The sequence below is a fragment of the Rhinolophus ferrumequinum genome, chromosome 7 (genome assembly GCF_004115265.2).
Source record: "Rhinolophus ferrumequinum isolate MPI-CBG mRhiFer1 chromosome 7, mRhiFer1_v1.p, whole genome shotgun sequence".
In the NCBI taxonomy this organism is placed as follows: domain Eukaryota; kingdom Metazoa; phylum Chordata; class Mammalia; order Chiroptera; family Rhinolophidae; genus Rhinolophus; species Rhinolophus ferrumequinum.
The window spans coordinates 80,675,618-80,691,987 of record NC_046290.1 but is presented as its reverse complement, the minus strand read 5'-3'; positions in this window follow the sequence as shown (position 1 = coordinate 80,691,987).

Below are 16,370 nucleotides of genomic sequence, written 5' to 3'. Positions count from 1 at the left end.
TGAGTTTTGAAAGCTTTCTTTAGCTGCAATTCATGATTTCGATTTTATATGTTGTTAAAGCAGTTGAGTCCTCCAGAGAAAAAGAATCACCTTAAGTGACTCAGTTATTATTAAAAGTGCACTTGTTGTGTAGGAAGAGACTGTCTGGTTTGAGGGGGCTCTGAAAGGGTGGCGTAAAGCCAGTACAAATGGCAAAGGAGAGAGTAAATCACAATGTAGGGTGTCAATACATGGTGCAAACTGATGAGGCAACAATGCCTTCGGTGCTGTGCCCTGAGATGGGTGAAAATGAATGTAAGACAAGAAAGGAACCTGAGGTGACAAGTGAGTGAAGGTGCGTTAGACGTGTTGCAAGTTAATGAGGTTACAAGTGAATAGGCATAATGGCTTTCCAGGGCTTTTCCTTCAACAACATGTTTACCCACTTTCCCTAGGCAACTCAAAGAAGAAAAGCTGAAATCTTGAAGCTAAGACACCGGCTTTACTCCAGGAGAAAGTGTGTGGTAGCAGAATGCGTAGTAACAGTTTCACTACTTCGAGGTTTTTTTTTTTTTTAATTTATTGAACAGACTTCTATGAAATTTGGCAAATATTTGTCTGTTTTTTTTTTTTTTTGTGGGGGGAGGCAGGGAAGTGAAATTGGTAGGAGATTTTTGAATAGCTACACATGCTGAGACAAATTCACTAATCCCCCTTTGGCTTGTAGTTTGAAGACTTGATTCAAATAGAAGCGTACTCTTAACTTTTTTTTTTCATGACTTAAAATAATTTTCACCACATCAGTTTTTGCCTCATTCAATTGTCATTTTATTCATTTTTAGATATATCTCAGGCATTTTGAGTCACATCAGGTCTGAAGACATTTTGATATATCAAATTAACCATTTTCCTAACTTCAAAATGTTTTTCCTAACTTTAAAACGTTTTTTACATATTCTACATCTTTGTGACAAATTAAAAAAATAAATTACTTCTTTCTGAGTATATGCACTATTACAGAAAAAGCAGTCAGAAACAAAACAATTAACATAATGTTTTAATATGGCTGTTTTCAAAGTTCTTGAGAAACTACTTGATTACTTGTCCATTTCATTTTTTTTTAAATCTGCGTCTCACATTCACATGAGTAATAAGGAATTTGTGTACAAAAATTCTGAATAGGACCTAATATTTTGCATGTAACGGATTTATACTGTTATGTTGTAGGAGATATATACATACATGTAGACACACCCACACATGAAATTCAAATTTGGGAATTCATATTTTGTAATGTGTTAATGAGTACTGAGCACCAATAATGGAAGAATATACAAGTGAAGACCAGTTTTGCTAAAGAGTAGGAAATGTTCATGGTGATAAGGGAGGATTAAATAGAGGTAAAAGAAAAACTAAACATTGTGAGAGGAAATGTTGAGAGAAGTATTTGATCTAACTTGACTAAGTTGGATTTCTGAGAACACAGACTCTCTTTCAGAGGAATAACCAGGGAAAGCAGTGGTTATTCGGGGGAAACAGAGCGCCATTTTGAGAGTGCCAAGGGGGTGGCAGAAAGGACTCTATTTTCTTTGACAAACTGCATTCTAGAACCTCACTGACCATGAAACCGAGTGTTCTGGAGGTTAGAAAAGAGTTACCCTTTGTTAGATAAAACTATATTCATTGCAGTAAAGTTCTACAATTTCCCTGGGGAGATCCTGCATACCTTTCGGTACACTTACTCTTTGGTGCTTTGTATTCTTTGATGCTATTGTAAATGACGTATTTTCCTTTTAATTAATTTCTCTAGTCATTTGCCACTCTTATATAGAAATTCAACAAACTTTTGTAAATCTATCTACCTTGTCAACAGATTAAATACTTTTCAGTTTTTACAATGCAATTGATTATATCCTTTGCAAGTAATAACAGCTTTATTTTCTCATTTCTAATTTTCATGTTTCTGATCTCTGTTATGCTAGTTAGGGCCTCTCACTCATATTGAATAGAAATAGTGATATTAGGAATTCTTGAACCATTCTTGACTTTATTATTTTTTTAAATTTAATTTTATTGTGGTAAGAACACTTAGCATGAGATCTTAACAACGTTTCAAGTGCATAGTACAGTACTGTTAACTCTAGGGCTGATGTCAGATAGTGGAGCTCCAGAACTTACTTATGTTGCATGACTGAAACTTTATGCCCGTCTATTCATAACCCATTTCCCGCTCCTGCTGGCCCCAAGCAGCCATGATTCCACTCTCTAATTCTATGAGGCTGACTATTTTAAGATTCCTCATATAAACAGAATCATGCAGTATTTGTCCCCTGTTACTAGCTTATTTCACTTGGAATAAAGTCCTCATGGCTCATCCATGTTGTTTCTATTCCATAATTTCCTTCCTTCTGTAGGCTGATTAATATTCCATTATATGTATATACCACATTTTCTTCATCCGTTCATTTTCTTTATCCGTTACCCATTCATGGATATTTAGATTGTTTCCTCATCTTGGCTACTGTGAATAGTGCTGCAGTCAACACGGGAGTGCTACTCTCTCTTTGAGATCTTGATTTCAATACTTTTGAATGAATACCCAGAAGTAGGATTCCTGGGTCATTTGACAGTTCTATTTTTAACTTTTTGAGAAAGCACCATGCTGTTTTCCATAGCAGCCACACAATTTTGAATTCTCACCAGCAGTGTACAGGGATTTGGATTTCTCCACATCTCCTCAACATTCGTCTTTTGTATTTTTAGCAATAGTCATCTTGATAGGTGTGAGGTAAAATCTCATTGTAGTTTTGATTTGCATTTACCTAATGATAAGTGATATTGAGCATCTTTGTATACCTGCTGGCCATTTGCATGTCTTCCTTGGAGAAATGTCTGTTTAAATCTTTAGCCCACTTTAAAATTGGTTATTAGTTTTGTTCTTTCTTTTTTTGTTATTGAGTTGTTGGAGTTCCTTATATATTTGGAAATTAACCCCATATTGGATATATGTTTTGCAAACATTTTCTCGCATTCTATAGGTTGACTTTTCACACTGTTGATTCCTTTGATATTCAGAAGCTTTTTAAAAAGTTGAATGTTGTCCCACTTTTCTATTTTTGCTTTTGTGCATGTGTTTTTAGTGTCATATCCATGAAATTATTACCAACACCAAAGTCCTGAAGCTTTGCATCTGTTTTCTTCTGTGAGTTTTATAGTTTTAGGTCTTAAATTTAAGTCTATAATATATTTTGAGTTGATTTTTATGTAAGATGGAGTCCAGTTTCATTCTTTTTTCAGTGAGTTTTTCCAATACTATTTATTGAAGAGACTATCCTTTCCCCCATTGTATACACCTGGCTCCTTAGTTGAAAATTGATTGACCATATATGTATGGGTTTATTTCTGGCCTCCCTTTTCTGTTCCATTGATCTATATGTTTATACCAATGCCATACTCTTTTGATTACTATAACTTTATAATATATTTTGAAAGCAGGAAGATTCCTTCAGCTTTGTTCTTCTTGGCCACAATTTATTAGGTTATTCAGAGTTCTTTGTGGTTCCATATTAATTTTAGAATTTATTTTTCTATTTTTGTAAAAATATCCTTGGAATTTTGATAAAGATTACATTGAATTTGTACATCATTTTGGGCAGTATGGGCGTTTTAACAATAGTATGTCTTCCAATCCATAAGCAGTATGTATTTCTATTTGTTCGTATCTTTAATTTCTTTCATTAATGTTTGGTAGTTTTCAGTGTGCAAGTCTTTTACTTCCTTAGTTAAATTTATTCTCAAGTGTCCTCTAATACTATGTTGAGTAGAAGTGTCAAGTGTGAACATCCTTGCTTTATTCATGATCTTAGAGAAAAAGCTTTCAGTTTTTCACTGTTGAGTATGATATTAGTTGTGGGCTTTCCATATATGCCCTTCATTACGTTGAGATAATTTCCTTCTATTTCTACTTTGTTGAGAGCTTTTATCATGAGAGGATGTTGAACTTGCCAAATGCTTTCTCTGACTCGATTGAGATAATCATGTGAATTTTATGCTTTGTTCTGTTAATGTGGTTGATCATTATTAACTGATTTCCATATATTGAACATCTTTACATCTGAGGGATAAATCCCACTTGGTCATAGTGTAAAATCCTTTTAATGTGCTGTTGAATTTGGTTTGCTAGTATTTTGTTGAGGATTTTTGCATCTATATTTATTGTGGATATTGCCCTGTAGTTTTTTTTTTTTTTTTTTTTGCAAGTTTCTTTGTTAGGCTTTGGTATCAGGGTAATTCTGTTTTCATAAAGTGAATTTGGAAGGGTTCCCTCTTCTTCATTTCTGAAAGAGTTTGAGAAGGATAGGCATTAATTCTGTTTTAAATGTTAGGTAGAATTCATTAGTGAAGCCATCTGGTCCTGGGCTTTTCTCTTGGGAGGTTTTAAATTACTAATTTAGTTTCTTTTCTAGTAATTGGTGTGTTCAGATTTTCTATTTCTTCATGATTCAGTCTTGGTAGATTTTTTATTTCTAGAAATTTATTCATTTCCTTTAGGTTGTCCAAGTTGTTGGCATATAATTGTTCACTGTAGTCTCTTATAAGTCTTTGTATTCTGTGGTATCAATTGTAATTCATCTCTTTCAATTATAATTTTGTTTATTTGAGTCCTCTCTTATATTTTCTAGGTAATTCTAGCTAAATGATTTTCTATTTTGTTTATCTTTTCGAAAAAAAACAGAGTTAATTTCATTGGTATTTTCTATTGTCCTTTATTTCATTTATTTCCACTCTGATTGTTTTCCTTCCTTCTACTAATTTGGGGTTTTATTTGTTCTTTTTATAGTTTCTTGAGGTATAAAGTTAGCCTGTTTATTTGAGCTCTTTACTTCTTCTTATATGGGTGTTATCCCTGTAAGCTTTGCTCTTACAACTGCTTATACTGTGTCTCGTAAGTGTTGGTATGTTGTGTTGCCATTATAATTTGCCTCAGTATATTTTTTATTTTTCTTTTGATTTATTCTTTGATCCATCAGTTGTTTGGTAGCGTGTTGTTTAATCTCCACATATTTGTGAATTTTTCAGTAATTGATTTCTTATAATTGACTTCCAGATGCACACCATGGTAGTCTGACTGGAAGATGGGCGTTTTTTTCCTGTTTCCTCTGAGCTGAGCTCTGAGGGCAGAGCCATGGCTAGTGTTTGTGTGTCTGTTAACATCTTTCTTTGTTATAGTCCTGTGGTTCTATGGACACAAGCCTCATTGGCTTTCAGAATGAGGTGTTTTAGAGGCCCATCCCTTGGGTGAGAGTTTTAAAAGTTGGGGTGCTAAATGTGGGGCCAAACCCTTTAGTCGTCAGGGAGAAGCTGGGAGTTAGTATCTCGGGTTTTATGTGGCTGTGCTGGGAATTGGGTTTATGGCAAGACTGTGTGTCTCAGTCTTTCCTACTTGTTTCCATTTGGGTATTTTCTCATTTGTCTAATACATAGGAATCTTCAGCTAGTTTTTGGATTTCTTACAGAGGGAATTTCTCCACGTGGACCGGTACATTTGGTGTGTCCATGGGAGGAGGGGAGTATGGGAGGAGCCTCCTATGTCACCATCTTTGTGGGCCCGTGCATGTGTTTTAATTGTTGTATCCTTTTGATAAATGGAGGCCTTTATCATTAGATAATGATTCTCCCCATTCTTGATCGTGCTGTTTCTCTGCTTCCTGTTTTACTTTGGTTAGTATTTTCCTAATTGGTCATTGTCTACCCTCTCACCCTCTTCCCCCAATATTTTCATGCTCTTATGCTTTTGGTGTATTAGTTATAAGCAGCATGTACATATCTGTTGGTCTTTAACCTTTACTTTTCCAATGTAGTATACATGTTTATTGTAATTATTGATATACTTGGGCCTGTTTTTATGGACTTTACTACTTTATTATTTGTTTGTCCTTCTCTGTTTCTTTGTAATTCCTTATTGCTTTTATGATTTGAGTGGATATTTATACCTCTCCAAATAAGACAAGAACTTGGTCTTATTTCTCTTCAGTGGATTTCCTACCCTGACCCCAGATCAATTCCATGCCCCATCCCCACCCAAGTCTTCTATACATGTATACATAAACACTAGTTCAAAGTAGCTCCTCACTATTCTGGGGACTTCCCAGTCTTCTAGTGTTATTCTCTAGTCTTTTATGGTTGATCTTGGCCAAGAGATCCAACAGTTTTATTAGATTTACATCTTATCAGAACTGGAATCATATTTTTAGAGCCAGTATTTATTCTATAGCTGTTTCAACTGTAAGTTGTTTGAGGTTACTTATCTCACGTAGATTTGGAACTATAACCAGTACATGCTTTGTTTTACATGAGAAACTTTAGATAAAGGGTACAGGCGGTCTATTTTTTCTTCCTCTTTTTTTTTTTTTGTTTTTTGTTTTTTTGTTGGTGGGTGGGTGGTGGTGGTGGCTATTAAAGCTTAATGTAAACTTTTTTAAGGTTATAGTTTAAAATTTATCATTTTTTTTATAACTGATCTTTATTCAAAATGTTGGAGAGATACGAATTACTATCTCCAAATAGACCTATCTACTCTCATGGGGATAGCTATCCAGCCCCTTGCTGATCATTGTTGTCCACAAGTCCTGTAACACATTAGGTAGATACTACCATCGGCTTTGTCAACATCGTGACGATATTTAGTGTTGGCATCCATTACCTTGTTGAATTTCCCATATTTTATTATCTGGTACTGAACCCTATGGATCCTGAAATACGATTTTGTCTGCCCTCTGGGACACCTTTCTCAGGAGTGAGCTCACTTTAATACCTTATCTCACACTGATATTTTAAACCAGATTTTCTATTATGTCTGTTTATTAAGCAAATATTATGGCCATATATACTCGGTTACCCTAAAGATGTTTGGATTGCCCATTCTTAAATTTTTTCAGTCAGAAAATATTTATTAAGACTATAGTATATGTCAGACTTTGCTCTGGTCATGGAGGATTTAATGATAAAGCAGTCCAACTATTCCTGCCTTTTTAAATGACATAAACTCAGGCAACGGAGTAACACCCTGTAAGTTGAGACAATTTGTTAATTTACAAAACAGGAATAAAAATTTTGAAGTCTGTAACACCCTCATAGTCTTCCTCCCTGAGAGCACATCAGCATAATCAGTAGGTAGCTGGTGTGCTTGGATTGATGCAGAAAAAGGGCTTTGCCTATATTTTATATTTACACCAATGTGCATAAATTACAATAGGGGTTGTCCTAAAATTTGCTGTTTTTTTCCTTTATTTAAACAAGGATGTGAGAATGATAACTGTCAGCATATACCTTGGTGAATCCTCTGGAGAAACTCTCTTTTTAGATATGAAATCAGTTGATAATCCCCTCATACTGACTTTGAGACCATTCTATTTCATTAACTGAATTTGTATCTAACTTTGTTTTGAACTTTTTATTATGAGTTGGTTGTAAACAGTAAGATTAACTCTGAAGAGGACATCCTTATTCCTATTTTCCAGATTTTTTTTTTTAATTTTAGGTGAGCACCTTACTATAAATACTAAGTACATATAATAAATTTTAATATATTATTTCAAAAGTGCTAGCAATTTTACACTTAATTCACAATAAATCTCTTTTGAATAGAATTGTAATTTGTTTTGAATTACTTTGGTATTTGTAGTTGATTTTTGTCTTTGAATTGTGGATACGCTGATAGGGTGCTTGGTGCAATGAGTTCTGGTTGTGTCTTCTGGTAAAGCATTTGCAAATGCAACATGTTTCTATATGGATTATAACTAACAGTTTATTCCTTTCCATACGTGCATTCCAGAAACTAAATATAAAGGATATTGGGTTTGGACAGGCTCTTGTTTTAGGCCATTTGTAATCTAACTTGCTATATGAAAATCCTGGCTGGTATTAGAATATGAAGTAAATATTAACAAGAATATTCACATTAAGGGTTGGAGAAATGTAGTGAAATTAGTTTTAGGAACATTCTGTCATTATTTACTTTATTTTGTGTGTGTGTGTGTCAGTCTTGATTCCAATGTTCTTTACCTCAACAGTGTCATTTTTGTGTCTTTAAGTTCATGTCATTTAAAAAAAAAAAATTAGGTGTACCAGGACACAAAGACACAATATTGAATTGTGACCATAACATGATATTTCTGTCATAGTATCTGTTTTTAGTTAAAGAATATATACGAATACCTTTGGTGTAGAGCAAATGGTGTTTTATTTTATTCTGCTGAAATCAATGGCTGGACTGTTAAGGTAGACACTTTGACAAAGCATCAGATTCGGTGGTACTGTCAGAGGCTGCTATATGACTGGGTGAAAAGCCTGATTTACGAACTGAAATGAAGTCCTAAAGAACACATGAAAACAGACATAGTGGAACCAACATCTGCCAAGATTTGATGGCTAAGCCCATGAGGTTCCAAAGGAACCTGTGGATAAAAGTTTAATTTTTTTTCAAAAAATGGACTTATTGTGTGCATTTAACTTTAGTAGTAGATAAAAAGGAAAATTGTTTTTTCTCTGCATAGTGAAATGACAAAAGCAAGTTATGGAATTTCATATAATGGAACATTTTATGAGAGGAATGAAATTGAGATTGGTGTCCCTCGTTTGCACAGTTGCCAGAGAGTTTGTAGAGAAAAGAAACAAAGCAGAACAGAACAAAAGAGACCAGTAGAGCTCCACTCCAACAAGTCTGAATGCTGAAGAAGCAAAACAGTCTGGACAATGCTAAGAAGGTACATAGAACTTCTGTATCTTCTGCCGAGTGTTAACTCAGCCTTGATGTTCTGATCCTTTTCTACGTTCTCTGCTGAAGCTTTATTGATAAACCGTGTTTTTTAAAATTCAGTTTAAATGTAATCTGTTGGTCAAATATCTAACAAAACAGAGATCAATGCCATGAAATGCAGAGATGGGCTGGTTTTAAACAGATCATGAATTGCAGAGCTGTTCTTCAATCCAGAGAGTAAGATTGGGGTGAATTCTAAAGCTGACCCTTGCAAGATGAAGAAAAGTAGGGCTTGAAGTAGTGAATATATTCCGGATTTACCTTCATCTGTTTTATGTGAAAACTCCCATACTGAGACTAAAATGACTCTGTGGAGAAACATGCTCTGTCCATGTGCATGCGAGTGCGTGTGCACGCGATTGTGTGTGTGTGTGTGTGTGGGGGGGGTAGATTGATGAAAACAAAATTGGGAAAGAGGGAAAGAGCTTAAAGGTTTATCTTTCGATAAACACCTGCCTGCCTTCAGGAAGAATGTAATGTATGTCACATTCAAATGCTAGAGAGATTGAGATTGTGTGATTAGGCTTTACAAAAACAGATTTGTATGTGAAAGCTTGGTACTGTGTAAAGAATCTGTAAGATTCTTCAATCACAATAGCCCCTTAGTCACTTTGAACCTTAATTTTCTTGCCTTCAGCCAATTAATTTCTGGCCTTCAGCCAGATTCAGTGTCTGGGAAGTCCGGACACATTCTAAATGTGTGGCCTCTGTCTGTAGGCCCATCTTTTCTATAATCCTGGGAGGAAGTCCCCCTCTCTCCCCCTTGCACACAAGAACTCTCTTGACATCTTCCAGTTCAGAGACTTCAAGCATAATTGTCAGATGGGGAAGCTAGCCACACTCTCCAAACTCCAATTACTGTGGGAAATTAGAGGATAGAATACCCATGAGAAACATCTGATAGCAAAAATGAAAACCACCTGCTTGAGATATTTCCAATTTTAGGAGGTGTGGAGTTTGGAAAAGGATGATGAGAACTCTAGAGAAAAAAATACGGAAGTTAGTGAATATATGGAAAAAACACAGGGGTGTCCAAGAATGTGTTGATTCTGGAGATGGAGAGAACTGTGATGAATAAAGGAAGGAGGCAGGATCTATGGGGTGACTGAGCCCATGCACATGAAAGGGTATCACATTAGAAAGGTGGAAGAAATGTGGCTTAGCAGGAACAGAGGGTGGGAGCTGGGATTGTGGAGGACACAGAAGGACAGAGAGCCTGGCAAATTCCTCATCACATTAGAAGCCTCCCAGCACTCCTCAGGGAACCAGGGGAATGATGAAAACGCTCTTTGTGATCCCTTTAGTATGTGACTGCTGAGTCACTGCTGCTTCCTTGTGAGGGGACAGGTATCACAGGCTGGTAGATACCATGTGGTAGGGATTAAGGAGATGCTGGAAGAGTTCAGAGGAATATAATTCTAGGATGTGGAATAGATGTGAAACTCGCAAATAACTTGGTCCTTATTCTTATATGTCATAGGCCTTTTGGCCATCCATGGAAACCTAATGAACCCAGTTGGTAGGTTTTATTCAGATATAGCATTTCACCTTCGATTATAAGGCATTTCCACTTATTTTTAAAAACTTAATTGTAGTTCTGCATGTTTTTTAATTGAAGTGTAATTGGCATCCAATATCCTGTTGGTTTCAGATATGTACATCATAGTGACTTCATATTTCCATATATTATGAAATGATCACCAAAGCAAGTCTAGTTACCATCTCTCACCATAAAAAGTTTTTAATACTCAGTTTAAAGCAAATTCTTCCACAAAAGATGACTGACATGTTTGTTGAATCAACATTTTATTCATTCACATGAATTCTCAATGAATGTTCTATAACCACATATAATACCAATTATTGTATCTAGTTTTTAATCTATCTCCTATTGCACGAAGTAAACCAAGATGATAAATTATTTTTTGTCTATAAACAATCAGTTAGAGCTCCTGATGTGAAACAAATAAATTTTTCTAAAAACAGTCTATTTCTGTGATGAAAGGGTGGCGTATGCTGTGGAGTGGTGGGAGGGGGTTTCCATCGCCTAGCCAGGGGTTGTCTGTATTTATTGATTACCACCCGCTCCCTGGATACTGTTCTGCCTTTCAAATGTGAGTCCCCCAATCACTCTTCTAACGTTGTATCCTGAGGGTGGAGTGGGTCACTGGAAAGCCATATTCGCTAATCAGTCAGCACGCTGGCGGCCCATGGGCTGGTTGCCTTTGCTCTCTGTGTATCTCACTGTAGGCATACGTGATTCCCCTCAGACATTCCTTTTTTTTTTTTTTCAGCAGAATGATTTGCTCACCCTTCGAGTTGTGCTTCCCTATTTCATATGTTATCTGTCTTGTAGTTTTCTCTGTCTTGTAGGATTCCTCGACATTTCTCGGTCCCTTTGACACTTCTTGAATTGGGGATCTGTTATAGACTTAATTTATATGTAATTTAATGTCATTTCTAGAAAATTTGAATAGACAGAGAAAAATGCGGGTGTGCTCAGTCCATTACTTTACTCCTATCTTGTGCATAAGATGGATTTTAGACGAAATAGGTTTCTATTTCTGATAATGTCCAAGTGCTCTCATACGTGTATAACTGTTTGCTATTGTTCTTTTGTTTTATTTTGTATATATTTGGCATCTTTCTTCAGTTTGATTGGAAGAATTATCCATGGTATTTTCACTTCTCTAAGGAAGAGAGGTCTAGTAAGGAAATAGAACTGAAAGGCCAGGAGGCGATTTGTCTTCTGAGTCACGTACATTCTGTTATTTCTCCATTTGCTGAAATTCTTTGAGCATACATGAGACTGAATTGGCATGATAACCATAGAAATAGAGATGCCATTTCCATCTTGGGTCAGCAGAAATACACGTTCTAGACCAGCAATCAGCCTAGAGTGAAATAGGGTGGTATTTTGTTAGGATTGATTTAGAAGTCTTCAAATCAAAAGAACCCTTTACATATTGAACCTAGATTATTGCAGAATTTATCCTGTTGTATATTCTATTTATCCTATTGAATATTCCATGTCTTTTTCTCAGATGTTCAAAGACACAACCCCGTTTTTGGTTCCTTACCAAGCCACACAGTTTGTTCAGGACTGAATATTTTGTGTCCTGCCAAGCCCCTCAGTGTATCTGGTGGTAACTGGCATTCTATTTACCTGAGGCTTAGCTACTTTGTTTTTAATCTTTCACTAGATCTATGAAAATGTGTTTTCTGTAATCCAATTTCTTAATATATATCAGGTAGCCACAAAGAAATAGAGTTATAGAAACACAAGGCTGAATTATCCGTAGGTTTGGAATATTCAAATTCTCTCCTTTTTATTTTGTTACATATCAGAATACACGAGGTAAAATAGATGAACAATGAAATTTTTATTTCTATATTTTTGAATAAAACAGTACTGTTAGATTGGCAGTAAGATTACTGCAAGCTATCACTTTAGAATTTGTTTGTTTTTTATAATTTGAAAGCGTTTTATTTTAGCTTATTTTCTTTGTTTCCCAGTGTTAGAAAATATTGCACCAGGATAATCGTGTACTTTTCAGATGTGTGCTTTTTTGTATGATTACCTTTTATTGCTTATTATCTTTCAACTGTGTATTTGAATACTTATGAAGAACTTCTGCCAAATAATATGTGAAAGGAGATCATACTCGGTGACATTTACAGAAAAATAAATATGGCGATATTGGAATATTGGGAAAGAAAATGAGTGATATCCTTATAGAAACAGATATTAATTGGGCATGTCCTTTCAGCAAGGCCCTGTTGTAGGAGTTAAAAACAAAAGCATAAGAAGATATATTTGTGCCTTAATGGGCTAACATTCTACAGAGAAGAGGTGAAACATAAACACATCCAAAATGAGATAACAACACTGCGATTGCTAATAACACAAAACAAAGAAATAAATTTATTGAAAAGTAAATACTCTAACTTTACTAAATTGATACAATATTTATTTTAGTTTCTAGAAAATTTCTCCCTCTTATCAGAATTCTATTGCTGTTTGCACACTACTGACATGTTTTTGGCGGTAAAACACGTATTTCCTGAGTAACCATATCAAGAAAAGCTTTATAAAATGTTAAGCAATGGTGACATGATATCATGTTTTTGATCTATCAGACTTCAAAATTTTATCATCTTGATGTTTTTCCTTTCAACCCTCTTCTAACCATCGAAACTTTTAAAAGTGTCTCTTCCGTTCTTGTGTAATAATATTTGTTTAGTGCGCACTCTAAGCCAAACAGTGTGTTACAAGGTTTATGTACTTAATCTCCTTTAATCCTTGTGCATGATCACACAAAAAGGATAGGTGCAGTTGGGAATTGAATCACTGAAATTTACTACACTGTTGATTCGACAGTATAATGGATCACCCTAACAATAATTTCAATCACATTTTAGTTAAATATATTGCTACATAACTTGTGGATGTTCAGTACATACTTGATGGTTGACAAACTGGTAACTGCCTATGATTCAAAGTCCAATGAAACTTTCCCATCATCTATGTTCCACTTTTAACACTTTGTGTTTATTTTAGCCCAAGAAATCTAATAAAATTTACTGACTAGCCTAGGCATGCCGTGAAAATCAAATTGGAGAGCAGGCCTGGGAGAGACCTAGTTTCAGGGTTTCAGAGCTACGTAAAAAATGATCAACAGTGATACCTTTCTCCATTTCCAGTATCCTAGTTTCCTCTTGAAATTTCCCTAATTCTCATTTTAGGATATGTGGGTTCTTGACTTAGGATGAATTGCTTCTTCTGTATTAACCAATCAGTTATCAGTCAGTTCAGATAATCATCTAGTAACACATTTTTGGTTGGTAATCGGTGTGTTCAATCAGAATAGTAAAGTTGGCTATACTATTGACTTAGTAAATATGTACTTTTGAATACATTTTATATCATTTTGAATACAAAGTCACTTGATTATTCACGTGAGTCATGGGCTTTCCATTAAACTCTAACTCTGATCCTAGCGCACCTTATCTATTGTGTACTTAAAAGTGAAAAATCACTAGATTCCTGAAGTGGATTGGCTTTGCCATGTACGTGTTTCTTTCTCACATGTTCACAGACATGACAATAGAGATGACATATTCATAGTAGCATGCAAGTACACATTCTGGCTAAATATTACCAACATAGAGAATTTTTTTCCAGGCTACATTTTATCATTTGTCTCGAATTGCTAAGCATATAATACAGCACGTGAAATGTAGTTATGCAATTTTCGTTTTGATTATTATCCACCCCCAAATCCTACTGGACAATCAATGTTTCTAGAAGAAATACTATCATATCCTGCTTTTCTTTATCAACATACTGCATAATCTGATTTTAAGGTAACATAGTAATATACTCACTCAGTTTAGTCACATGGGAATGTGGTCTTCTGGATTTAATGAAGATGCTTTCAGAAGTTAAAAATAATCTCAAAGTAAAGAAAGCTATGACATATTTTAGAACAAAAGCGAGATCTTTATGCTATCATAATATTAAATGAAAAACAAGCACAATCCTATGGAGAGAAAATGATAGCGTAAGATGCACTTTTGCTTATGTGTTGTGTTATCTAGATAATTTCTAAATGTTTTCAAATAGACATGATAGTGAAAGAGATTGTGGCTTGGTTTAAATAATCGTATTTAGTAGCTCTAAGGCAGTTTGAAGACAAATAGAATCTGAATTCTTAGTGGGCCATTTCCACTACAGCCTTCACATTTTTAATACAGATTGAATGATGTGAATGAGTAGTAGTGTAGTAAAATCATAGAAACAAAATGTCACACACCGCCATACACCGAGGGTTCTCTCTCTTCCCCCATCATCAGAGATGGAGTTGTTTGAGTTGAAATGATACTATTTTTGTACATCTCGTGGTGTTGAAAAGTTTCTTCCCATGGAAACAGAGGATATCTGTTCCTTTTAATTTTAACAAAATTAATTTTATTAGGCTCTGTCGTTGTCCAATTTGGGGCTTACTTGGAAACAAGACACCTCTGTTATTCTTCAACTACTGTTCTATAGTAGTATATGTGGTAGTCATACTGTACTAAGATAATTACTATCTAGAGCAGATCATTCATTTGATCTACATTTCTCTTTATCTGGAAAATGAGGATAATAATAGTACTTAGTTTATAGTGTTGTTGAGAGGATTTAAAAAGTTAAATTTAATAAAGTACTCAGCAAAATGTAATTTAGGTTGGTCTGGTTTCTGTGGTCTCAGCTGTCTATTTAGTTAGTAAAGTCCTTTGTATTATTTTCAGGCCCTTAGGTGACTTTTATTGAGCTCATACTGAAGAATGCGTTAAGAGATCTCAAAGCTGTGTAGATACATTATTTTACTTGATCCCAGCTCCTTTTCTGAGATCACAGACAATATTAACACTGGGTCATGAGTTTATTTGGTTGGGGTAAAGTACCAAAGAAACAAGGTGAAAGATTTAATGTTTCTTTGTACTGGTCACCTGAGGGCACGGTTAAAATTTATCAATCAGTCATCCATTATCTGCCAGCTATTGCCTAAGGTATTTTATTTTTGTGCATTATCTCAGGTGAGCCTCTTGACTATTTTGCAACGTAAGAATATGAAGTTCAAAAGGTGAAGTAACCTCTACTAAGTCATCCAGATAATAAGCAGTGAAACCTAAATTGAAAACTATACTGTATTTTACTCATTTGAAAAGCCCATATTCTTTGCAGTATAGTCCCTGACTCGATGACATCATACTGAAGTCTTACAAATGTACGTTATTTATCACAAGACAACTGTATGACTATGTGAAAGGACCTGAATAGATGTTTAGAAGTTTAAATCTAAAATAGAGCCAATTGCAAATCCTAGACAAGAAAGTTGTATCAATTCGTTTTCCAATTCTCTTCCTTTCTGTCAGAAAAGAATTCGTTGTTATGTTTGCTCGAAATAGCCCGTATTATAAGCCTCAAAAGAAATCAGGAATAACTCTAAGTTGAATCATTTAAACAATCCATTTAAACTGCAAAACTCTTAGTTATGTTTTGAAAGAGGTTTTATTCAAAGTTGGTCAATTTCTTCCTGTATTACAAGTGTCTTGAATTCTTTAATGAAAAGGGTATTTCTTTACATTAGATGTAAAAGAGGAATGACCTTTAGTGCAAATGAGTAAGAAATCTAGAGTCATATATGTAATATGAACTTAATTGTTTTCCTTACTTTCGTTCCTCATTTAAAAGTTAAATATCCACTGTACTTTTTAATGAGCTCTCAAATTTTATAGATCAGGTCGTCCTCTGTCTTGAGATTATGTCTCTGTTATTATTAGGGATCACAAACCATATGCAAGGGTTTCAACCCATTGAAAGAATCATCACGTTGTCTACAGAGGATTCAGTCCAGATTCAGAACTTTTTTTCAGTAAGGGGCACCCATCCTTTCTTCCTCCACTGTAGTTTCATTCTGAAATGCTGTCTAGTATTGCATTTGACAGAAACACACAACCTCTCATTGCTTGGTGGATTTCAGGTGAGGTGTATGAAATAAATACATTATCTTGAGCTGATATTGTC